Source organism: Camarhynchus parvulus, chromosome 8 (assembly GCF_901933205.1).
Source record: "Camarhynchus parvulus chromosome 8, STF_HiC, whole genome shotgun sequence".
NCBI lineage: Eukaryota > Metazoa > Chordata > Aves > Passeriformes > Thraupidae > Camarhynchus > Camarhynchus parvulus.
The window spans coordinates 26,733,617-26,760,271 of NC_044578.1; the positions used below are offsets into that span (position 1 = coordinate 26,733,617).

The 26,655-nt window shown below is 42.7% G+C and overlaps 1 protein-coding gene across 6 annotated transcripts in view; it reads left to right on the forward strand.

The window, feature by feature from the left end:
* The window catches only part of LOC115906577 (ras GTPase-activating protein nGAP-like), a 164,953-nt gene that overhangs the window by 22,660 nt on the left and 115,638 nt on the right, over positions 1-26,655 (forward strand). The gene's annotated exons all lie outside the window — the stretch shown is intronic.

Below are 26,655 nucleotides of genomic sequence, written 5' to 3' on the forward strand. Positions count from 1 at the left end.
GCTGAAATCCTTTTATTGTTTTAGCCAAGTGGCCAGCTTGGTGATGGTTAATACAACAGGCTTTTAAAAAAGGTTTCTGCTTGTCCTCCTCAGGTCCTCAGTCTGGATAAAGGACCTGATGTACCGTGTGATGTACAGCTTAAACATTAGACACACACTCCCTCCAGTGCATGTGCTGGTTTATTTTGATTTAGTCTGGATTTGTATAATTTGTCTATCTAGGTCATAAGTGAAAATAAGCTCAGGGTATTATATGCAAAACAAATCTGATTTTTGACTTGTTCCCTCCTGAAGAAAGTTCTGTGCAGGGTGTTCATTTTGCAGAGGTTGAGGCTCAAATGTAGGGAGGGAAGAATTTTTCCTTGCTTTGAAGCTTGTGCCAGTTAAGGCTGAGCTGGTGAGGTGGTGGAAGCTGTGTACCCTTTTCCTTTTAGTGTGTGAGTGAATTTTGTCTCCATATTTATCAGTGTGAAATTAAAAAAATAATGAATTGAACAGGATACAGGAACAGTAACTTTGACTTCACCTTGCACCATCTTGCAAACAAATCAGCAGCTATCGTCCTGCCCTTCCCAGAACTGGGTGTGGTGGCTGAAATAAAACATCTCACAAAGGGAACACAGCCCTATTGTTTCAGGGCAGCAGAAAGATGACTTCTGAAGGCTGAAGTGAGGGGTTTGGTAGTTATTTTTACTGTGGGTGTCCTTTTTTGTGGGTTTTATTTTTTCAAGTAGGATATTAGTGCCGGTCTTGCCCCTTTGTCTCCAGTCTTTATTATTTTCTTGATTACCTAAATAAATAAATTTTACAAGGAGCCTTCAGGGCCACTCTCTGTAATTTGAAACTCGTTTCAAGGTATCTGCTCCAATTTCATAGATGAATTTCAGTGAGTGGTAACTTAGCTTAGAAGTGTTTCTCTGCACCAAGGAGGGATTCCATGAAGGAGAACCTCCCTCAACAGTTGCCTCAATTCTTGGCCTCAGAGAAATGTCCTTATCTTTTTTCTTCCACCTCCTCATTGTTTTACACTCACGCTTATAGCTGCCTTGAATTTCATTTTAAGTTTGCAAGCTGAAATTTTCCTAATCTATTTTATGAATGCAGTGCCATGCAGGAGTCAGCCTTGTACCTTAAACCCAGTTTAGATTTACTGCATAACTAGGAAACAAGAACAAGAAGGCCTCCTGCATAACTGGTAGAATTTCTCTTGCTGAATAAACCTGTTCTTATGATTATTTCTTTACTGGCAACAGTCCCAGAAGGTTTCTGAGTGGATGTTCATGCACACTCGTGTCCTGTTTTGTGACTTTTACCCATGCATGGGGCCTGAAGTGTCTCTGGTATAAGTGTGGTGTGTATGTTCCTCCTGGAGAGATGCTGGATACTGAACAAGACAGCTGGACTTGGCCCAAGGATGACTAGTGGAAAGCTTGAGAATTGTATTATGCAGAAAAAAAGCCTAATGGACTGGAAGAGAGTCCCTGGGATCTTGGAGTGTGAGTATCCCAAAGAACCCTGGATGGTGGTGCAGCATAACTGTAGATAAAGGGAAAAGCATGGGTAATAAAAGTGTGATTTATGATGGTGACTTCTTGTGCCAAGTAACTGCATGTGGAGACTGTTGTTCTCAGGAACACAAGGAGTGGTCTTTGTGTTTGTGATATTATTTACTCCAAACACTAACTGACACTGTGTATTAGAAAGGAAGTGATTTTAGGGTGGGTTTTCCACCTGAAAACAAAGGCAGAAAGAAGCAGGAGCTTCTTCCTTTGCAAGCACCTGCTGCCATGGGCCATTGAGGTGTCTGAGCACAGCCCCAAGTGTGACATTTCAGCAGGTCTCTTTCTGATGGAGTAACACTTGGCAGTGTGTAGCAACGTTTTTCTTAAAGCTTTTATTTTCGTTTACACTCAGCATTGCTCAATTAGAAGTTTTCCCTTTAAGATCTGCTGCTATGCCTTTTATATCTGATCTTCCAAACATATTCTTGTATGGCTTTTCCATCTCCTCTGTGTTTTCTCTTGAAGAAAACCTCATAAAAATGGCTGATTAAAAATTATAATTAAAGTATCCTGCTTTACTACAGACTTGATGATAAAAATTTTAGAACATGAACATCTTGGAAAAGCAATCGTTTCAGTTTGCTTACTGTGGTGGGCTAATGTTTGATCCTTCAGTCACATTTGGAAATATAAAATTACAAACTTTAAAAACTTCCTCTCTATTTCAGACTGAAGGCTTAGACTGCATAAAATCCAAGTAGGATAGAGCAACATGTGCTAGTCAAATGAGCAAAATATTTGACATCCTTCAGCTCTGGTAACAAAAGGACCATAGTCTGTGGAATCCCTGATGCCAGCTGTGTTGAAAGTTGCTGACTTGGCCTGTGGCTGTTCCCTGCTCGTACAGAATTACACTTTCACAGACACAATCCAAGCTGTGTGCAGTTTTCTTTTTTTTTCCTAAAGAAAAAACAAACATATGCTCGAATATAAGCAGAGAAGTATGTCAAAGATGCAAAATAAAAGGCAGGCAACAAAGCATGTTTATTTACAAGAGTGTCTTTATAATTTTGGTTTCTGACTAGGGTTTGCCACGCCTTCATTTCTTTATCCCTTTTTCCTTTCATTCATCTTCAGAAGTACTGCAGCTTTGCCTAATTCCTTGAAGAGGAATGTAATAAAATGATAGAATTTCTAAGGAATGCAGCACCACATCTGACTGGGCAGCCTTCCTCATGTCTGCTCTTTGACTTTTTGGGCTCTGCTACATGCAAATAATCCTCCTTCTTTAAAGGGCTTTTCCTGTGTGTTGCATGTAATACAGATTGAAAAGGAAAAAAAAAAAAAAGGGCAGCTTCTGCTCTGTGCTTTCTCCCTGTTGTAATGGGGAGAGGTGAGTGATGGAGAAGCATTTCCTTTTTTCTAACCATGGTTAAAAAGCCAGACCAATCTTTAACAAGTCTAGGATGCAAGTAGGGCTGCTCTTTGTGAAGAACAGCATGTTGTGCCATGGAGGGAGGGTTTAAACAGGGCTGAGAGCCATGCATGGATTTGATGACATCTACAGTGGCTACTTGCAAAAAGAAGAAACTGTGACATTGTTTAGCAAAGTTAAGTATTTCCCCAAATATTTTCTCTTCTACAGAACCATAGTCTTTAAGTATAGGACTATGATAAAATGGAAATAGTCTGAATTTGTAGAAAACGTGCACATATTTTGTGATCAATTTTGGTAAGCTTGACCTGTGAAGGTATACACCTGTTTTACAGTGTTGTTTACCCAAGAAAGCAGTCAGGAGCACATGTTTCTTTGAAAGATGACTCTTGGCTACAGCACAATTTTTTGGGGGGCTCTTGGGATCAGTTTGCTCTGCAAAATACATTGTACTCTTGTAGTTATTCTCCCTCTCTGAAGGAGGATGGCTGGTAGGGTTGAGTGTCAAAGAGCTGTTGGGCTGAAAAACTCCCTGAGACATCTTCCTTCATGCAGGAGAAGCTCCCTTCTAAAGTCAAAACCATTTTCCCAACAATAAAACTGTTAGGAAAATCACAGTGCTGTGATTTTCACTGTGCTAATGCAGCTGGGAAACCCTTCACTTTGGAGGCAAGCTGAGAATTTCTATTGCTAATCTGCTATATTAAGGCAAATTAGAGTTAACTGATGTGCTTCTAAATGTGGCCTGTGTGAAATGAAGTTCCTTGCAGCATGATGGGTTTTTTCTTTTTCCTTTTTTATTTTATAGCACAATTTATTATTCCATAAGTAGGTAATTCCTCTTTGCTGATAACCACACGTCTGGTGTTCCCTTCTGCTGCTGCAGCTCCCTTGGAGCAGCACTGTGCCTTTCAAAGTGCCAGTGATTGAGTTGGAGCCCCTCGAGGGGCTGTATTTAGACTGGCTGCTAACAGATCAGCTCCTTCATGTAATTACTGAGCTCTGACAGAGCAGCTCAGTGCACATTATTGCTTTCCATTTGCTCTCTGAGTCGCAGGACAGCCCTTCCTGCTTGCTGAGGAGTTTGTGCCTTTAAAAAATGAAGAAATCGTTTTGTAGCTCCCAGAAGACCTCTTAGTAAACATCAGCAAGTTCTGCTTATCCGTGACATAGTATGCAAATATTTGTCTGTGTGATTGTGTGTCGTGACTTCACTGGCTTGAAATGGACTTTTGGAAGTGCCTCTCCTGCTGGGATGCTTTGTCTTTGGAGGACAACTCCCACCTGTGTCACTCATGGACTTCACCACTGTGGAGGATCCTCACTTCCATGGTGAAGGATTGTGGTGGTGTTCACAGGGGTCCCAGGATGAGGGAAGAGATGAGGATCTTGACTCCATGTTTCAGAAGGCTGATTTATTATTTTTTGGTATATATTATATTAAGAGTAAATGATATATTAAAACTATACTAAAAGAATAGAAGAAAGGATTTCTTCAGAAGGCTGGCAAGGAAAAGTGAAATGATAACAAAAGCTCATTACTCTCAGAGAGTCTGAACCAGCTGGACTATGATTGGCCATTAATTAGAAACAACCCACCTGGACCAATCCAAGACCTGTTGCATTCCACAGCAGCAGATAATCATTGGTTTTCTTTTCCTCTGAGGCTTCTCAGCTTCTCAGGAGGAAAATCCTGGCAAAGGGATTTTTCAGAAAATGTCATGGCTACATTGGAGCCTCAGTGAAGCCATACCTGTCCTTGCAGCCCCTCTGTTCCCTTGACTGCAGGGAATACTGGAAGGTGTTGGAGGCAGGATTATTTTGCTGAGGCTCTTCTGTTGATTTTAGTTGTGTTTCAGCATTATGGAGCAGGATGAATGAGGTGGTGCAGAGACAGGGAGAAAGGCTTTGTGGTTTTTATTAGCAACAACTGTGCAAGCAAACTTAATTTGGCATTCTGAAGCCCGCTGGTGGTGTTCCAACTTTACCCCTCAGCTGTTGCTCACTGCATTGCAGAGGCCTCTGTAATCTAGCAATTTCTCATTGTCTCCAGCCCCTGCCATTTATAAGTGGGGACTCAGGTTGCAGAGCAGATTAAGTGAGCATTCTCTTTTATTTTTAATTTTAATACAAGCGTTTCCTCAAGTCATAGGAAAAATACACCTGGCACTTGCTAACTAGGGGATGTGTGCTTATTGGATGAGATGGAAAATACCTGTATGATCTTGTCCCCTGTGGTTTTATAGGAAAGAAGCAATAATGTGCACTTTAATTATGACACTTCCTATATTTCATCTTTTCTTCCACTCCCAAAACAACCAGTCTGGTTTATTATTTCTCTTCTTCCTCCTCTCTCATTTCCTTCTTCTCTAGTTCATGGTATTTCTCATCCTGTCTCTTTTGTCTATGTCCTTCCCTTCCTTACTGCTGCCCCACGTGCAGCAGTAGTGCCATCTTGCTCATTTTTAGATTAAAATTCTTATCCTTTTGAGAGGGATGTTTTTTAGGACACCCTTTATCTGCTTTCTTTTTCAGGTTGTTGCAGAACTAGAAAGGTTTGCAGGAGCTGCCCCAAAGAGGCCAAGCCTTCCCTTCTCTGCACACCAAGGGGACAATCTCTACAGTCCCCTCACTCAAATTCCATGCTTGTACTTTTATTTGGGAGAGTCCTTTCACATAAAACCATTTTGCACAGATTATTCTAGGCAGTTACTGACATGCCAGTGGTGAGTTTGCATGTGAATCCATGCTCTGGGGGTCCAGAGTGCCTTTTGCCTTGCACAAAAATGGTATCCCAGAGCCATTCTGTGCTCGTGGGGAGAGCTTCTCTCTTGGGTACTGCATTTTTGTCTGCCTATTGCTTGCACTGGTTGCAGTCCAGCAGGCTGTCAAATGCCTGACTGACTTGCCCCCTCTTAGAAAAACTTGAGCAGCTTTGGCATAACCCTGAGCTGAGGTTCTGCAGCCGACTGGTGACTCACAGTCCCACTCACAAGACAGCAAGGAGTGATTGGGTCAACTGTGCCCCAGTAAACAAGGCAGCTGTTGCTTGTGCTTAAAGGTATTCCTGATTTCTGCAGTAAAATTGGCATCTCATAAATGCTGTTTCATGCTTTCCTCCTCTCCAGACAAACGTTTGAAAACAAGGAAAGAGATGAAGGTCAGTGGATTTTTTTTCCTCCTTGATGTCCCCTAACTGAAGTTCTAAAAAAGCCCAGGATTGCCAGCATATAGGAGGGAAAATTCACAAAGTACCATTCAGCAACACACCTGGAATCTGGTGTGAAGATGTGATTTGCTTTTTTAGGCTACCATATCATGTAGCTTTTTTTTTTTCCTCTCATCAACACTAAAGTACAAGGGCCATGAGGAAGAGTTGTGCAAAACAATTGAAAACAACTGTCTTTCTGTTCTGCTAAGGGAAAAACCATTGTTCCACTAGGCTGCCTGTTTAGACTTTCACACAGCCAACATGGAAATCCATGAGTTATCAAAATGGGCAGTTTTGATTCCCACGATGACATGGGACTGAAATGCTCATTTGAGGTTTTTTGAGGGAAAACACATTCTTTTGCACATGGATTGCAGTGGGCTTTCAGGGTTATTTCAGAGAGCAAATTACAAGATTCTCCTGTGGTTCTGAACTCCTGTTTTCCTTACTGGTGTGCCCAAGTTTAGGAATTAAGAGCAGGTTTCTGACAACTGTCTGCCAACAGCAAAAGTAGGACCTTGTGTGCAGTCACAGCCATTAAGCATGTCTGCTCTGTGGTGGGGAAAAGGGAGATTCCAGGAGGAGAAAAGAAGAGACCAGCAAATTTCTTCTGCTGTTTTTGAGCAGGAACTCAGCAGTCTGGCCTCTAAGATCATAAATTCCTGCCGGGAGGATCACTCCAGGTTGGAGGGTGGCTCTGCACTGTGCTCTCCCACAAGTCCACAGACAGAACAGCTGGTTCTGTTTGTTTTGTGCTGGATTGGTTTCATAATATTCCTAAAGCAGTATCACCTCCCACTGAAAGCAGTGTGACCTTTCACTGCCAGCACTGTCCCAGAGAAAGGTGGGGGGGTTGTTTTGTTTGTTTGTTTGTTTTTTAAAGTGGTCATTTTGGTTGGCTGACCTTCTTGGTAAAGAAAACCTTTAGTTAAAAATTAATATCTGCATCTTTCTCATATTTATTGCAGGTGCCAATATGATAAGTCTCAGACTTCCAAATTATCAATAGAGCTGCAATGAATAAATTTTATAGCACCAGGGGGTGAGTGAGAATGAGGGAAATGGGTCCCTTTGAGTCTCTTGTACCTTGCAGAGTAGCCAAAGCTGCAATTACTGTCAGTGAGCTGGATGTTCTGTTACTTACAAAGATAAGATAGTTCACTAACAGAGTAATAGCAGTATTTTGTTATTTTAACTTGGCAGCATCCTACAATGAAACAGACAATTTATTAGCATACTAATGAATGATGTACTCTTTCTGTGGTGCACCAGCAAGTGAACTGTGTGAGGAGACATTTGTTCTTTTGTCTTTTTAGCATAGTTTGGCTAGAAATCCTCCTCTAAAACAAGAAGTGCAGGGGAGGCTGAGATCTGATGTGCTTTTCCTTGCACTGCTGCTGACAAGAAAATCATTTATCTCCCCTCCCAGCAGAGCTGGTGGCAAACACGGGGAGCAGTGCTGTGGTAACAGTGGTCAGAGGTGAGATGGATGTTCTGCAGGTGCAAACAGCATTTCCTCCTTGTGCTGAACACAGGGTTATAGAAGTGCACTTGTCTCTGATATGCAGCCCAGAATTTTTTTTCTAGTGAAATGCCATCTGCATTCCCAGCTTTGCTCATACTGGGTGAAGACTGCAAAGTCCTGTGTGAGGACCCAGGAGAGTAGGCAAAGACTAACCCAAGTGCATATTTCTTCTGGTTTTGCCCCATTTAATCTGTTGTAGATACCTCATCTTATTTTAGCTTCCCATCCTCAGCCTCCCTGACTTCCCCTTTTTTCCTTCCCTTTCATCTTTCAAAAGTGTGGTTTGATTAGGAAGCTGTAATCTTTTTATAGTTCATTTCATTTAAAAGCACATTAACCTGCAGAATGAGCCACTGGCTGTCTCTTGTTCAGTTTCCAATGAATTTCCTGTTTGTCTGGATGCTGAGTTATTCACTCACCAGTTAAGGGAGGCAATTAAGCTGCTGAAAGCTCCTTGTGGCTGAGACCTGCCAGGCTGGCACTGGCTGCTGTGGCTCAGCCACAAAGGCTTTACCCCTTACTGGCAATGGCATCACTTGTGCAGTTATTTTTCATCTTTTGGTTCAGATTTCCCTGCTTCTTAATTTAGCTTCTTGTCTTTTTTTTTTTCTTTCTTCTTTTTGTCTTTTTTCTTTTTTTTTTTTTCTGTCTGGCTCAAATTGCAGCTCAAAGCAATCTTTAGTATGTCTTTCCTGCACATTTATGTAGAAAATTGCCTGTGTCCCAAGGGAGGGAGAGCAGTGGGAGAAGAGAGAACAATCTACAAATTCTTCCTTATCAAAACCCTTTGACAGAAATTGAAACTTCACTTTTTTTTTTTTTTTGGAGTGCACTTTAAAATACTGTATGAACTCCAAGAAACTTAATTTGTTCACCGAGACTGTTGTGCAAGAGGTGAGAAATACTTGCCACTGTGTATAGCTCGTATTTTGGGGGAATTTTTTGCCTTATCCTTGCAGGATTTGTGTGGAGGTAGAACAGACAATTGCAGGCAGTCGTGGACTGCCTGTCTTGTTCTGCCACCATCTGTAGCTGCAGAAAGGACAAGGGAGAATGGCTTCATGCTGAAGGAGGGTAGATTTAAATTGTGTGTTAGGAAGAAATTCTTCCCTGTGAGGGTGGGGAGGTCCTGGCACAGGGTGCTCAGAGAGGCTGTGGCTGCCCCTGGATCCCTCAAAGTGTTCAAGGCCAGGTTGGACAGGGCTTGGAGCAACCTGGGATAGTGGGAGGTGTCCCTGCCCATGGCAGGAGGGTAGAATGAGATGGGCTTTAAGGTCCCTTCCCACCTAAGGACATGAGACCCCCATATCCCTCTGTGAAAAGACCTGACTTGATCTCCCTGTCCTCCTCTCTCCTCTTCTTTTTCACTATGAATTCTGCAAACGTGGGTAAGATGTTTGCAGAACATCTTGCAGGGAGAGGGGACTTCCCCAGCAATGCACATCTCTGGAAGAAGAAGGGGACACCTGACTCAGGGAAGGAGACTGAGGGTTGACAAAGTTGAGCTAAAACAGCTCTTGGGAACCTTGGTGAAGGCTGTGCCATGTGCTCAGACCTCCACAGCCAAGGTGGATGTTATTGTTGAGGGGAGGGGTGAACCTCAGCCCTGCACTGAGAGCTTGCACAGGAGCTCCTGGGAAGTATTGATTTTTGCAGAGACTTGGATCTAGTAATGAGCTGCATTTTAGAGAATTCCGCTGCAAAAAAGGGTGACTCCATGTTTGTGACTTCTTTATGGTGTTTTTTGTCTTATCAAGAGTTATTAGAGACATTTGGTTTTGATATCTTGGATTCAAGAAGACAATATGTCATTTTATTAGCACATTTCTGGAAGGGTATGTGCTTCTCCCCACACCCCCTATCCTTGCTCTCCATGGCCCATAAAGCCTGATTGTTCTATCAGTCACAGCACTGCTAGTGCTGCCTGCAGTTACTGATAATTTTCACTCTGTTTTAAATTTTGCTGAAGCAAAACAGAGACATGGAATTGCAATTGGCATTTAAACATAGTAAATAAACAAACTTCTGCTCCCAAATAAAGACTGTCCCTGGAGACAAATTTATAGTGACCTCCCATGTAGTCTCAGTGTTCTTTTCCTTGCCTATCTTAATTCCTAGTCAATGTACAGAGAGAGACATGGTATTGGAGATGCTTAAAATATGGAGTTTTTCAATTAGATAGCTTTTTCAGATTGGATGCAATTTGTGGGGATGGGAGGTAGGAAGTTGGTGAGTATCTGTAGAGGTAGACATTAAATAAGTTATTAATTTTTAAGTAATACTTTGATCTGTTGTATGTTTTGGGGTTTTTTTGTTTGGTTGGTTTTTTTTCCCCAAGAGAATCTTTGAATGCAGATTGTGCAAATACTTTGAGAATGATCGAAGCTATTAATGCACCATTGATTTCCTCCATTGACTTGTCCATTAGATATTTAATCTCTTCTTTTTAACAAGTGTGTATTTTTCTGTTTCAAAAGCAGCCTCCCACTGTCCCTTGCATGGTGGGAAGCATCTCCTGCTGGCTTTCTGTCACTGTGCCAGCCTTGAGACTTGGCTTGAACACTTTGGACTTATCCTGCCTTTCTGCTGGAGCTGGAGGAGTTGGGGAGCAGATTCACTCATGGCATGGCCACCAGGGCAGTTTAATCTGTCCCGCCTGAGCAGTTCATGCTATGATTCTGTGGTTTTGTTGGCAGGAGCAGTCTGAAAGCAATCTCAGCAGTGCCCTGGATACTCCCCTGTACCATGTGCTTTCTGCTGTCCCTCATTTTTCTTAGGCCAGTTGTAAGAATGTTTTGTTAGATGGTCACTGGTGATGAGGATTTTTAATAGTAGCAGCTGCTGTAAAAATTGCTGAAGTGCATCTGTTTCACAGAGTTCTGTGAAACTCTGTTTCTAGGATACATTCTGCTTAACCCCAAAAAACCCATAAAAATGAGGAATGATCAGCTGTTCTAGGTCTGCACAGGGACTGTATTTTTGCTGTTCTGAAGCAACTTGTTGAGCTGGATGCCTGAGAAACAAAGTGATTTGACTCATGCTTATATTTAGTATCATTACCTACTGCATTAGGTTCCGTTTTCTTGCAGCACTAATGTTTTTGCTCAGGAAGGTTAACAGGGAAAACGCCCAGCAGAAGGCATTTCTGTGCTTATCAGAGGGCAAATGCCTGAAAACATCAGGTCACTGTGCTGGGTGTCAACTTGTTGGGTGTTTTTTTTTCTTTTCTTGTAGAGCCTGTAGAAGGAGCAGTATCTAAGGGTGGGGAGAGGATGTCCTTCCTTTTTGGTAAAGCCTGTAAAATTAGAGGAGCTGGTGCATCCTTAGTACAAATGTGATCTGAATTTGCAGCACCCTCTTTGTTGTGGTCCAGAATCATGTATCATAAATGTGAGATTCCAACCTTAAAATATACCTTGTGATTCTACCTACCCAAGGTGATAATTTTTTCTGGTTTAGAGTATATTTGTAACTGCAACAAAAATTCTAATTGCTGTTTTTATGCTTAATATTAAAAATATGTTTGGCCTTGTATATCTGTTTGGAACAATCTTTTACTCCAACTTTCTGTAACCACATGGGAAGCAAAGGGGAGATGCACAGGTTTAAAGTGCAGCTCGTGAAGCTTTAGACTAAAGTTTAAATCTTTGAAGCCTGTTTGAAAGCCTTGGCTGCCAAGAAGGCCTGGGCTCAGCTCAGGAAATTGCATGATTCCTGGTGCTTCTGGAGCTAGGTAAGGAGCTGTAATTGACTTTTCACCAGTGAAGTGCAGAACATTCTGTTCAGTTGGTGTGTAACAGGTGAATGCCCCAAGCACTGGGGAAGTGGGTGGAAGAGTTTGAGCATGGCTTTGCTGGTCTTGAAGCCTCCATTCTCTGGTGTGCTGCTCTCCATTCTCCTATTGCCATCTCTTCTGTTAATGTTGGTCTGTCCCAGAAAAGCTCTTCAAGGGCTTACCTGACCAAACTCATCTTTCTGTGTGACCTTAAATGGATCACAAATCCAAGATTGTTTTTGTTCTCCTTATGGGGGTGTGAGAAGCTGCAGAGCTGCTATCACATTTACCTTTCCTCAGAGTGTTTCCTCTCCTCTGCTCCCAAGTGGTCTCATCCCTGGGTTTTTTATTTTTACGACATGGAACCCCTCCACAGCCAGGCTGAGGAGCCTCTGCTGCCTGAAGGAGCTGATCTGTACATTGGTGCAGATCTGAAGTGTCCTGCAGTATCTCCTGAGATTCCCTCTGATAATCACATCACCCTGCCAAGGAACCCTGTTAATATTTATGTGGCAATTGTTTTGGTTCTTGGCAGAGATAAGGGCATTAATGTGAAGCCTACTTTGGCTGATTAAAGAAATGATTTATGTTTTGTACTGTAGCAGTGATTTCATTACACTTGAAGAATTAAATTCTGAATGTCTTTTGGTAGATGTGTACATAAAAATATGTATTGAGGCAGTTAGCTGGCATGTTGGACTACACCAACCTCTCCCTCTTAAGAAGGATGAGGACCTGTTGGTGCAAGTCCAGAGAAGGCCCATGGAAATTATCTGGAGAAGGAAAGGCTGGAGCATCTCTCCTGTGAAGAAAGGCTGGCAGAGTTGGGGTAGAAAAGGTGGAGTAGAGAATCCTGGAATAGAAAAGGTTCCAGGATGATCTTGCAGCACTTTCTGATACCTAAAAGGACTTCAAGAGAGCTGTGAGGGAATTTTTACAAAGGCAGGACAAGGGGGAATGGCTGACAGAGGGCAGGGTTAGATGGGATATTGGGAAGAAATCCTTCCCTGTGAGGGTGGGGAGGCCCTGGCACAGAGAAGCTGTGGCTGCCCCATCCCTGGAAATGTTCAATGCCAGATGGGAGCAACCTGACCTGGTGGAAGCTGTCCCTGCCCATGGCAGAGGGTTGGAATGAGATGATCTTTAAGGTCCCTTCCAACCCAAACCCAGTCAAGTGAAGGGAGCAAAGGTGGAGGGAGGTTTGCTCAGCCCAACTCTTATGTGCTAGCAAGTTTTTCCTGCTGAAATGGAAAGGAAGGTTTGAAACTGTGTGCAGTTCTTCCCTAATGAAGTGTTGCTTTTCAGGCTTGGGTGGTGGAATGATGGGGAGGAGCCCTTCAGTAAAAGGCCACTGGGCTTTCACTCTGCTTTTACTCTGCTTGCCCTGTGCTCCCTTGCCTCTCTGCAGCTCTGCTTCTCTTATGTGGAGGGTTGTTGTGAAACTTCTCTACTGTACCTGGAAAGATCCATGTGAATTTTCTGGTTTTGAGAGCAGCACTATTTCTTTTTTGACTCCAACCCCTTGATCTCGCAGTTAACATTAAGGGATATCAGCAATTTAGTTGTACTTTTATAAGAATTTAATTTCTTGAAAGACAAGGTGAAAGGAGAAGAATCTGCTGTTGCCTCATTAAGAGAGTAAGAAAAAAATGGGGGTCTTCAGTAGCCAGCTTTGCAAGATGGTAATAAAAAGGGTCTTTGAATAGTTGCAGATCTCTCAATGTTTTAGTTTAGATGTTAAAAAGGCCTTTTATGAGATAAGTGGTTTTTGAGAGAAGCACAAATGAAAAGCACATCTGAAAACACATAGGAAGGCAGCTCTTTCACACAGGCACTTCTCCTCATCTTGAGGCTGAGGCTTGCCCAGCTCCTGCCTTTCTCCTCACTCAGCCTTTTGTACCAGCCACAGTGTGCCTTGGCTCCAGAATCCACACGGAGGTCAGGCACCTTTTCATTGGTGTTTTCAGTGAGAACACAGCCTGCTGAAGGCTCCAGACCAAGAACTGCTGTAACTCTGGTGTGCTTTCAGAGACAGGAGGGTCTCTAGTGCTGCAAACCCTTTCCCACCCCAGGTGATTGGGGAAGGTTCACCTTTGGACTGGCATTTTCCCAGCACTGAGTTACTGCGAGCAGAAGGGTTGCTGTGTCTGTGTCCCAGCCAAGGTGAGAATGGTCTCTGGCTGACCCTCAGGGATGGACCAAGGCTCTGCTGTCCCTCCTCTCTCCTTCCAAGGATGCCTGGATGTGGCAGGCTTCCCTGATGGCAGCAGACATGCAGCTTTGGAGAGCAAATGGGCAGAGTCTGTGTGTGTGTGTCTCTCTTCACACACCAGGGAGGGCACTGTCCAGAGCCACCCAGCTTGTCACAGTCTGTGAGTGCAGCACTGGACACAACTGGCTGCTGCTGTCTCTCTCATGGGCTCAGCCTGCCCTTGCTCATCATGCCTGCCAAGTGCACAGACCTGCTGGGGAGCCAGTGGATTTGTCAAAGAAATCAGCATCTTCCTTTGGAGCATCATGGGTCAGTAGAACTTGACCTATTTGCTCTCTTCTCCATCAACAGAGCTTTTTTGCCAGCAGTGGAGCAAATGTTAGAGCCCTCTGGACCTGTGCAAAAGGGTTTGGTGCATGCTGGTGTGTGCTCTGTTTGCTCAGACGTGGAGATGCTGTGAGGGAAATGGCACAAAATGGTGGGGAAGAGCCATTAGAAGCTGAAGGAGCCTTGAGGCTTTGTGTGGTGAGGTGGGGATCTCCCAGAACACAAGCAGGCTGTGCTTGAAACCATGCTGGGGAGGATGTGTTTGACTCCTGCCAAATCCCTGCACACACACTCATTTCTGCCAGGCTCACCTTGTGTTCCTGGAGAGCTGGGGTGGGGGCTGGCTTGTGGGGCAGGCTGGAGGCCAAAGCCACATGCTCTGACCTGTACACAAGCTCAGCATCCTCCTCTGCTCCTGCCTTGCTCCTGCACCACAAGGTGCAGCAGCTGTAGCTGGTGGTACCTCTTCTGGGAGCTTGTTTCTACATCTGCCTCCCCCTTCTTTGCCTTCTATCCCTGGAGTGACTGGAACTCTTTTCATGAACACTTTCTGACCAGGCACTTGGAATGCTTATGGGACTCTTCGTCCTGGAAATCCAGGAGACCTCTCCAGAGGAGGAAGCAGCGTCTCCTGTTTGTCTTGTGTTACCCTGTCACAACAATGGCTTCAGAATCTGCCTAATTTAAAAGCTACTTTTAATCTGATGGGAAGATGTTTGTGTATTTAAAATAGTTATTCCTTGCTGGAGCCACTCCCTTCTTTTGTCCTTCACTGCTGGACTTTTCGGCTTCACTCAGCTCATGTGCAGTGCTTGTTTACAGCCCAGATACTGCAGCATGGAGAAGGAAGTCAGTGAGTTTAACACTGATTCAGTCCCAGGCTTCCTGTGCGTGTGCATGCACGCGTGTGTGCTCAGCCCTGCTGCTCCAGTGGCTGGGCAGCTCTGCAGGGAAAGCCACGCTGCAGGCAGACACAAGATGCAGGTGGCTTTTTTTTACCTCTTCCACCTGGTTTGGGCCTGAGCAGGTTTAGGCAGCACGGGTAAAAATTCCAGTATGGCAAGCCTGATGAGGAAGATGCTGATGCAGGCAAAGACATGGAGCGGTGAGTGCGGGAAACATCTTGTCTGATGGGAAAGATAACTGCTTAGAGGGGTTTGGGTGCCTGGGAGGAGAAATGTGGCAGGAGCTGTTGGGTATTGCTGCTGTTTTCATCTCTCATCTCCAGTGTGAGATGGCAACAAAATGCCAAAGCATTGTCTGTGGAGAAGATGGTTATTCAGGTGAATGTGTGCTTAAAGTCTGTTTCTTAGCCTGCCCTGGGACTTCTGCCTTAGCTTGGCTGAGCACTCTGTCTAATTTGGAAGTTTTAGAGAGAGTGGGGAGTTTGCAGGAGACAGGCATCTCAGGAGCATTTAAACTGTTGTGTCAGTTGTGACTGCACCAAAAGATGAGGCTGAGAAGAAAACAACACTGATGAGCTGTAGAATAAACTATTTTATTGCTTTGTCCCTATTCTTTTGATTTGGTGGCAAGTATCTCTCTGGATTTCAGTGAGGTGCTCTTGTGTTGCATGGTTACAGAAATTGTCATCAGCAGAGTAGGATATTTTGGATTTTAAAATATTCCGGTAGCAACACCAGCCTGTGCCTGGGGTTTTTCATTTAAATTTATGGTGTTTATCAAGCTCTTAATTGTGCAAATTAGTGTAATTATGGAGTGTGATTATGTGCATACCCAGTGACTGTTTTTGAGAGGCTGTCTCAAATGTCAAGAATTGATTTTATTAGCCTTGTGGCTTTCTGGTGCAAGCACCTTTCTTCATGCTGCTGCTCTGCAAAGCAGACATTCCAAAGTGCCTCAGCATGAAACAATTTCTGCAGTGCCATATCTGAGGGAATGACTCTTTAGGAGGGCAGAAGGCTCTTCAATGACTCTGACTAATTAGGACTGATTAGGTGAATTATCAAAGACTGAAAGAGCCCTCCTGAAGCAGGACAACTTCTTTGCTCTGGGCTGGGATAGGGACAGGAGGACACAACCTGAGCCACATGTGGTAAAGTTTATCCAAGTGTCAATTTTATCAGGGTGTGAATTTTAATGAAAAGTTGTTCTTTGAAATTAGGACTTTAGTGTGAGTTGGCTGCTGCCCATCTCTCCCAGGGCTGCAGCTGAGAGTGTGGAGGGGGCAGTGTAAGCACAAGCACTTCTCTTGTGCAGAAGTTACAGACTGGATGTGCCAAGTATTGTGTTGCCTTTTGCTGGGAAGGAGATCTTGTTGACAAATGCAATTCCCTTCTAGCCCAAAATTACTGATCTCTCCCTACTCACTCAGGACTTCTCAGAATCCATGGCTTTCTGCCTTGAAATATGACTTGAAACAGAGTAATCTCCTCGACTGCATTGTGACAGATGCTGTGTGACAAATACAGGAAACTGTAGAGGAGATCTCCTTGATCTCTCTATAAATAGCTTGGGGCTTTGGGTAAATTAACCAGTCTTTACAAAAAGAAGCTGAGTGAAAATAAATGTCATAGAACCATGGAATGATTTGGTTGGAAAGGACCTTAAAGATTTCATTCCAACCTCCCTGCCATGGGCAGGGACAGCTTCCACTAGACCAGGTTGCTCCAAGTCCCCTCCAACCTGACCTTGAACACTTCTGGGCATGGGGCAGCCACAGCTTCTCTAGGAAACCTGTGCCAGGGCCTCACCACTCTCACAGGGCAGAATTTCTTCCCAATATCTGATCTGACCCCGTCCTCTGTCAGTGTGAAGCCATTCCCCCTTGTCCTGTCACTACATGCCCTTGTCAAAAGTCCCTCTCCAGGTTTCTTCTAGGCCCCTTTTACTTGCTTCAGGGATAAGGAGAATGGAATTATTCTACTTGAAATTTCACTTAAGGTCGATCTGAGAATTAACACAGAGGGTTTTTTTAATAGGCAAGTCTAGCAGGTATTAAGTGACTAGAGCACACGTTTACTTTGTGTAAAGTGTACTTTGTGTACATACCTTGTGTACATTTCTTCAGAGAAGTTTTAGTCCATCAGTGTTTGAAAGCACAATTCTTTGTTGAGGGAAACACAGCCAGTAGGGCAACATGTAAATAGCCCTGGCTTTGCTAACTTTCAGCGTGATTTCAGAACCCCCGGAGAGCTGTGTTGTTTTTGTTTTGTTTTGTTTGTTTTTTCCCCTTAAATCTCACTGTTTACACTGTGGGGAGGTGTGTTAAATGGGTTTTTTAAATGCCTGCAGGATGTTGGGAAGGTGAGCATGCTGGGAGAGTGAGGGGAGGGGAATGTGATCCTGGAGCAAGTGTACCCCTTGGAAAAGCACTTGGAGAGGGTGTGTAAATCCAGGCCCTCATTCTGCCCCAGGGAAAGCTCGTGCTTGAAGCCAGCCTGGTTGCTGCATTTGCAAGGGGTTGAGTGCTGGGACCTCAGTTCTGGTTTCTAATCCCAGCCTGCTGCCCAGGTGTCCATACCAGCCTGTGGATAAAAGGACCACTGCAATTAGCAGTCAGATGGAAAAAGAAATGGCACAGGAAGGAAACTTTACAAAGAAGCACAAATGACACTTAGAATATTTATTTTCCCATATTTATGGTGTAGGGAGCAGCAAAAATACAGATCTGCACCTTATTCTGTGTTGCTACATTTTATTTTGGCAGAAAAAATCTGCTGCAAAAGATGCTGATTTTGTCTTTACTAAGTAGAGTCTTTGATGACCATTCTTCTTTATTTAATGCTTCTCATGTAATTAAAAAATAATATTTTCTTTATTCTCAGTTGTTAGGGAGAGATTTACTTGAAGGAGGTCTGAAAGTGATCATGGGTTTGTGTGGTCCCAATTCATGCCTTTGATTAGCCACTAACAACTTACAGCAGCTTTCAGAGATTTCAGGATTAATGAAGTACATGAAATATCAGACTTTAAAAGGGACTTTTAAGTGGTGACTTTTGTATAAGAACAGATGTGGTCAGATACTATTTCAGCAGGATTTATATTCCACATACTTTGAGACAGTAGGTTTTTTTTAATGACCCCTTCAGAATGCAGTATTTAATTATAATGAAATATTTTTAATGACTCCTATTAATGTATAAATATGTTTAAGGTTGGTTAAGGCAGAGAACTTGAGAGCACTTTGTGAAGTGGTGGTGAAACTGAACATCCTAAGGTTTTGATCTTTATTTAAAACAAGAAGGTTATAAAATGTCATGGTCAAAATCAGCAAATGGCATTTTGCCAGCCTAACAAATGTTGCTGGATTTATCTCTCCTCTCTTGAGATCCCTGCTACTTTTAAATACTCTTTAATTTGCCTGTCTGCTGGTGTGCAGCTGCAGAGAAGATGCAAACCCATGTTTGGATTTGGGGTAAACTGAAATAAGCTTGAGCCATGCCCTAGCTGAAGAGACTTTTAAGTCAACTGAAATTGGTTGTTCTTGAACATTATTGTTTTTCTTGTATAAAAATACAAACTGAATGAAAACTCCACACATTAAAGAACAGCAAAGCAGCAAAAACTTACTCAGAAGGACTTAGCTAAGCAGTATCCTTTGTTTTCTAACTGTGAGAGCCCTGATTCAGCTGCATCCCCACAGCTGATGCTGCCACATCACCTGGAGCCTCTGCAGGATGACAGTGGCTGCCAGGAGCTGTTAAATTAACTTTGAAGTTGTCACATCAAAGCTCTCAAATAGCGGAAAAGTAACAGCTTTAATGGTTGCACCTTCTTTACATTTCTGTCTGTTGGCAGGTAAATAATGGCAGTAACAGGGATCTTGGGTAATTTTATTTAAGCATCAGGAGTATTTTCTGTCTGAGAGTGCTGAGGATGATACATCAGGGACCTTTACCTTTATATGGAGCAGTATGGATTTAAGGTGGTAGCCCCTGAGCTGAGATGTCAGGACCCGTGGCTAAGGGAGTTTCAGTATGGATTTAATCACCTGAGTGCAGTGACATTTATGCTGCCCCTTCAAGTGAACATGTTATAGAACATATTTACCCAGAAAAGCATCTCCTTTAATGACAGTTGTGCAGCACAGGTGTCAGAAATATTCAAAAATCTGTTTTCGCATGTCATGGACCCATCATAATCCTGTCTGCAGAAAGGCTTTTAATATTCTTTTAAAACAAACAAACAAAAAAAAAGAATCTGTTTAAAAATAACATGATATTACCTTGTACATTCATTGTCCTTATGAACCTCCTAGCCAGGCACAGAATGTTGTGTGCTATCTATTTCCTCTGCAGACAGATAATTGCAGGAGGGAGAGGAAATTGAGCCATGTAAAGTAAAAAATCTTAGCAAGTTCCTATTTCTGTTTGCTGGGAACTTAGTATATATTTTTCTTTTAATTTTCTTTTAATCATGAAAACATTTTAGCCTCTAAAAAAAAAAGTTGGATTAGTAATAAATCACTTTGGCAATAAATTGTAGGTACCTTGTATTAAAAGTAACCTTTTCCCTCTTCTTGTATCTCTGTATCTTCTCTTGAGTAAGGGACTGCTCCTTGTATTGTTCCAGTCACTTTCCTTGTGGAGGTAAATTTGCAGTCACTTTCATGACACGACAAAACACTAATTATTGCTGCTGGTGTAAATACTGGAAGTATTTGGGTTCACCTGTCAGTGTATTCTGTTATTCTTGTGATTAAATTTGTAATCCTGAGGGTTGTTATCAAGTCACAGTAAGAGAATTAGTTTTGAAAATGAGGTTTCCAGTTTGAGAGGAGATAATAAATTAGATGATAGCTTAGGTAGTAGGAAGAGTGAATTTAAACTGAGTTTTGTGGATACTGAAAGTAATTCTGGGGCTGAAAGTTATAATGAGGCTAGTCAGAAAAAATACAAACATTAATTTCCTGATTCTGTCTGTAGATTTTAAAGTCTTAAAAGTCCCTGTATGAAATTTTTGCCATGGCCAGGTATTTTCTGGGGCAGTCACAGGCAGTGGCCTCTTCTTTGAGCTAAATCCAGCTTTTTCCTGAGTGCTTTAAATAACTATTCTTGCTAAATTGCAGCTTTCTACCTGTCAGATTTCAAGAGCTGCACATCCATCCTCAGATGTATATGGCGAGCTAATTGGCAGCATTAGACCTGTCTGTGTCAGAAGCTGCTGCACTGGAATCTCTTTGCTGCTTCTTCACTCCTGGAATCTCTGGAGTTAAGCTCTTGAGATAATGAGCGCATGTTTCTTCCTTCTCTTCCCTTGCCCTTCCTCTCTCTGCCTTGTTTTGCCTCTTATTCCTGGCTCTAAGTTTTAAATGCACATTTATTCATCCTTTAGTGAGACATTGTGTTCTGTGTCACTGTTTTCTTCTGTATTGCTGCATAAATTCTGCCTAATTTTCCCTCTAGTGTAGTTTGTGGTGATTGGCTTCAGTTACTTTACAGGGAACCCTTGCATTTAATTGTATTGCATTTAATAATAAGAAAAGAATGTGAGAGCAGTGATTTCCCTTCCCCCTGCCTTTTCCTGGCTTTGGTGGGATTACCCAGAAATTGCCACCTTCTGGTTCATTCAGAAGTTCCCTTGAAATCTATGTAGTACAAAATTTAGATGCCTAATGATAGAAGAGGTGCGGCTTCTATTTTAATATTCTTTCATTGCCAGCTTTAAAAAGAGAAAATGTAAGTTAGTGTTGGAATAGAATTTTTTTGCAGTATTGAATCTATTGAACTGTGATTCATTTGATAGTCTAGAGTTGTGATTATAAGAAGGACTTTCAAAAATAGGCTGGAAGCAGAGAGGATGAACTCTCCTGTTCAATTCAGTGATCAGTCCCTGTAAATGGAAATTGAATGGATATGGACTATTCAGCTGTGAAAAGTGCAATGACTACAGCAGGAAAGCTTGTGGGATTTAATCCATTTATTGGCTGTGTTTGATAGTTTGTTGCCTGGGAAGAGCAGAGGAGAGTAAGTGGGAAAAGTAGCTGAAAGAACTCAGTAGGGTAGAAGAATGGAGGACAGAAATAAACTCAACTTTTTTCCCAGTGAATGTGACAAAGATTCTGAATAAGAAATTGATGTGCAATCATCTCTGCATAAATCATGCACTATTTCTGGAAAACTTCTTGCAGAATTCAGATTCCACTGCAGACTGATTAGTTAACAAAGCCAGTTTAAGAGGTATTTGTGGCCTCCCACCTTTGCTTACAGGTTCCTTTGATGAGCTGCTTGAAACTGTGGAATTGTAAAACCACAAGCACCAAAGTGAAAGGTTTTAAACAGCTCAGAACAACAAAGGGCTCCTAGAAGGCCAGCCCACAGCCAGAGCTCCTGCAGGGTACAGGAGCCCAGTGGCAGCAGTGAGGTTTGGATTTGCTGGCCTTTGCCTCTACTTCTGAGATCCAGGAAATGTTGAGTTGTTGATTCTCTCTGGACTTCACAGGCTTAGTTCTCCTCCTTCTGTCAAGATGACCATTGCAGCTTTGCATTCCCTGCATACCTGAATTTCCACCTAAACCACTAAGAAATGCTAAATTGGGTGTATATTCTACCATTTAAATGTGGTTTAGTGGCTTGGCAGGAAATGTGAATTTTTATTCACTTGGTAACAAAAGCTGCTTAATTTAGGCACAATAGAGGTTTGCAAAGTGGTTGGGATTTGGGGGGAAAGTGCTGGGAGATCTTGTACCCTGACTAGTGAGCACACAGTGACTCATGGTGTTGGCTCTGGGAACAGAGCATTCCACTTCTCAGCTGCTTGGGGAACATCATCTGTGGATGATGGGGAACAAAATAAATAAGAAGATAGAGAAAGAGGAGCTCATGCCTTCTGTGCATCAGAAATATGGCCTGCATTTAATCTTTAGGGATCCAGAAAGGAAAGATTTGAATTGCAGACTCAAAAGGGAGCTTGTTAAAATAACTTTTTATATCTAAAGACTGAATAAGAGTTATTTTAGGTATCAACAACTAAAAATGTTAAAGTGTAAAAGCAACTGTGTATTTACTGTATCAGTAATTCCTTGCTCATCTGTGAGAGTTAAATCCAAAAGTTGGATGGCAGATGTGCAGCTTCCCACGGTGACGTTGCTGCATCTGGTAGATGGATTTGTCATAGAATCCCAGAAGGTTTGGGTTGGAAGGACCTTGAAGCTTATCTTGTTCCACCCTTCTGCCATGTGCAGGACACCTTCAAATATCCCAGATTGCTGCAAGCCCCGTCCAACCTGGCCTTGGACACTCCCAGGGATCCAGGGGCAGCCACAGCTTCTCTGGGGCACCCTGTGCCAGGGCCTCAGCATCCTCACAGGGAAAAGGATTTCTTCCCAATATCTAATCCAAACCTACTCTCTTTGTGCATCTAATTTCAGTAAAGTTTTATATGATACAAACTGAGACCTGAGACTTCTTTCTAGTTTAATAATTAAGTATTCAAACCTTCTTTATTGAACCAGTTCTCTCAGTGGTCCCAGACTGTCTTGCCCACTTTCTACTCTGGCTGCTGTGTTCATCTGGTGTGAGAACTTCAGAATATGTTTGACAGGCCAGGTAAATGCATTAACAGATGCACTGAAAAATCCCCCAAACCAAACCACAATTTATTAAACTCTCAAGGTGATTTGTTAAGGCTTATCTTGAGGATTGGCTTTTTGTATTTAATTGCAGCAAATTATATCCCTTGAGGGATTTATATTTTAAGAAGATAAACTCAGATTTGCCCCTTTTTTTTTCTTGTTTTCTACTACTGTTTATTCCAGAGTAATAATCAGTTTTCTTATGTTGGTTTTCTAGACAGTCAAGAAGGTAAAAGAAGGACTTGATATGCTTCACAGCTTTTCAGACAGGAAGAACTTGATTTTATTTTGGTTTCAGTTGTCCCTAAATGTGTGTTTTACAGGGAGGTGAGTTTTGGCCCCTGTTGCTGGACATCATGCCAGCTGCATGATGGTGAAACCACAGCAGCTTCTCATGGGTCTCAAAATTGTGTCAATCCTGAGCACCAGCACCTTTTAGTCTAAAGCTGTTTGTGCCTCGCACTCTGCTTGAGATGCAGGAGGGCACAGCTGCTCCAAAGCTGTACCTAAGGCACAGGTTGGAAAGGAGAATTTAATATGTGTTCCATCACCTTTCCTACTTTTCCATGCCTGGTGTGAGCAGGAGAAGCATTAACTGGGTCCCTGTGTCCCCTCCTTTCCCCTGCAGCAGTGGGGAGAGGGTTGTTCTGAGCTTTGGGATCTTTTTCCTTTCCCCTTTCCTTCCTGTTTAACCAGCTCTACCCCCAAATTCTTCTGGCTGCTGATGGTCAGAGAAGACACTTTTTTGTAGGAAACTGGGCCAGTTAATCTTTGCTCCAGAGATGAGAAGTGCAGGAGGAGCTTTAGTGACTTTTAAGACCTGACTTGTGTTTTCATAGTTAAAAAAACCTGGATGCATTAGTTTGGAATAGAAATAAATAGAATAACCCCAGTTTGGCACAGGGTTGGTTTACAGGTTTGTACCTCTTTCCTTCCTGTTTAACCAGCTCTGCCCCCAAATTCTTCTGGCTGCTGATGGTCAGAGAAGACACTGTATTCCAGGAATCTGGGCCAGTTAATCTTTGCTCCAGAGATGAGAAGTGTAGGAGGAGCTTTAGTGACTTTTTAAGACCTGACCTGGGTTTTCATAGTTGAAAGAATTTGGATGCATTAGTATGGAATATAAATAAAAAGAATAACCCAAATTTGGCCCAGGGCTGGCTTACAGGGCTTCTTCTCTGTTTGTAGAGCAGTTGTTGATGGCAGGTCCTGACGTTGGCATTGTCCTGGTCTGTCCTCACTTGCTGTGAAATGAGGAGGGAAGAGGAAGTGAGGACCTTGTGTTCATCTAAAGAGGTGGTGTTGGGAATGCCAAATTCTGAGGATTTCCTGGCCTTTCTTGTTTTTCTGGAAAGAATAAAACAAAACTTTAATAAGACAAAAAATAAAATCCTTGTCTGTCTGCCTCTTTCCTTGCCACTCCCTGCAACTTCTGCCTTGTGCACTGCCAGCCTGGGGTGGGATCTTTCCAGGCTCCTTTTTGAAGATATTTATAAATAAGTTGAGGTCCATATGTTTGTTTTTTCCCCAATGATTTCTTTACTGTAAGTCATTGTATTTCTGTGTAATGGATCTATGTGTGGCAACTTGCATCTAGGGCGGGAAGTCACAAATGGGCTGGGCCCGTGCTGTGCAAATGTGGAGAAAGGAAATAAAAAAATAGGTTGACAATAACCCTAATAATGACAGCTGGGGACAGAAGCTTGTTAAAAAAAATACAAGTTAAAACTAACTTGCTTTGAAACAATAAGAATAAATGGGATGCATAACTGTTACAGACTAAAATAGAGCAGGGAATAGAGGGCACAGATTTCTCTCCTCTAGCCTCAGCCTGCCCAACAGAATTTGGTTTATAAATATCCATAAATCAAGAAGGGCAAAGATACTTTAAGATGTATTTTTAGCAAGAAGGAACAGCATTTCAGTGGTGTCCCTTCCCATACATTGTGGTTATAAATCCCATTATCTTAGTGTACTTCACAACAAATCAGGATTTCAGGTTTGGTGTCCTCAGCACGTAGATTTTTTTTTTCCAAACACAAAAGGGCAGAATTCTCCTTGTTTTTTACATGCTTTGGGGAAGAGAGGGAATACATGGCTGGATGTGTGCTGCAGGCAGGAATATCTGGTAGAAAGACAGGAGCCAGAGCAGGGCAGAGGGAGCAACTGCCCTGCCAGGTCCCATGTAACGAGATTAGGTTTAGACTGCAGCCTAGACTGAGCAAAAATTAGAAAGGATAATGCTGCATTAATTCACCCAGGTCTAGCTTCTGTAGCACAGTGACAAAACAAAATTAGTAATAGTCTAAAAATACAACCCTGAATAGAACTTTCTCCTCCTCCTTTTGCCCTGTGCTCCCTCCTCCCCTCGTTTCCTGCTTGGGCACCCGAAGTTGGAAACTTAAGAGTGGGTTTTGAATGGGATTTTTCTTAAGAAATTTTTTTCAAAGCCTGTTTCTGTAGCAGTGACTCAGTCCTGCAGTGCCTATCTGCCTTGTGTCAGGCATGGGGCTGTCTGGGGGAAGCAGAGTGTGCACATACCCAAACTGTGAGGCAAGCTTTGAAATTGCACCAAGTGCACTGGGAGCGTCGAATGTGCCGGAGCACGCTGCGATTCCAGTCACAGCCAGAGCTCCCCTGGCTCCCACTGGGAAAGGAGAGCTGCTCCAAAGGGGGACAGAGGCCAAACTGCACATTCATTTGGATAATTAGGTAAACAGTAAATAGGAGAAGGCCTCTTCTGCCCAAACTCCATTGTTTTTTCCTGAAAGTCTAGATTTAGATTTGGCAACCAGGTTTATCACAGTGATTGGTGCATTGTTTGAACAAGGTCAGGGATGTGTGTGCGTGTTTATCTCTGCTTAACTGGATTGCTTATTTGAAGTAGAAATACCTCCAAAAATATTATGCAGAGCTCTTGAAAACTTGTGTACTTGTGCCCCAGAGCACATGGTCTTTATTAGAAAATAGATGCAATTATTCACGTTTGGTTTTGCAGCTTGAAGTCCCGAGGGATTTGTACATAAAACTGTGGAGATTTGGTTACATCATGATTTTATGTCTCACTGGTATGTGAGTGTTTCATATGTGTAAAAACCTTTTTATAAGGTAGAGATTATAACAAGTTCCTAAGTGAAGCCAGACGGGTGCTGTCCTGTCTGTTGGAATTGGAATACACATGCTCATTAATTTAGTCTAACTCTGGTGGTTGCTTGTGTCTTTATAAAACCCAGAGTGCCTTTGTGTTTTATATTTAGAGCAAATATTCTGGACTTGTTGGCAGGTTGGTTTGAGACTTTAAGGTACGGTTTCAAAGTCAAGCTTTATTGTTCACAGCAGTTCCATGCTGCTTGGTGAGGATGGAGCATGGTTTACTAACAGTGCTAGTGTGGTTAAGGTAAAAATAGCAAATATCAGCTCATTTTCCCTTTTACCCATGAAGTGAGAAAACAAAAAAAAGCCCTTTAGAAATGTCAGCTGGAGAGGATTCTGCTCTAAGCAAGAGCATGCAGTTCTGGGGGGTTTGTTTCTTTTGGTTTTTTTTATGATTCTGTTAAACCTTTTGGTTAAAATGTCTTTTTTTTTTTTTGCAATGAAAATAATTGAGAATGTATTTTTTTAAAGAGATTGCTAAACAGTGGCTGCCTACTGAAAATGCTGCTTGTACAGGCTTACAAGTGGGACTGTGCTCAATTTGAGAAGGACTGACCTCAGAGAGAGGCAATTCCAGTCATCTGGTGTTCACACTCTAATGAAACAAAACCAGTCACTTTGGAGCTTGAAACAGAAGTGATCTCTGGAACCATAATAATGAATGAAAATACACAAAAGGGATGAAGTGCTTGTGCGTGGCTTGCTGAAGGATGGGACTCCATGTGCAGCTGACACCACAGCAGTGCTGGGGGTGGCCCTGGTGGCCTGGGACCCTGCCTGGGATGCAATGACTCGTGCTTCATGCAAATCCTTTTCCACAATGTCCACTTCTTTGTTTTGTCCCGTGGTGAGGAAGTGTGTGCACGTGTCACAGATTAGTTCCATAAATAGTCTGTGAAAGAGAAATTTTCTTTCTCTTCCTCCCTCCTTCCTGTCCATTCAAGGTTGAAATTCTCCTGTATCTCTCCCTTTTGGGGAG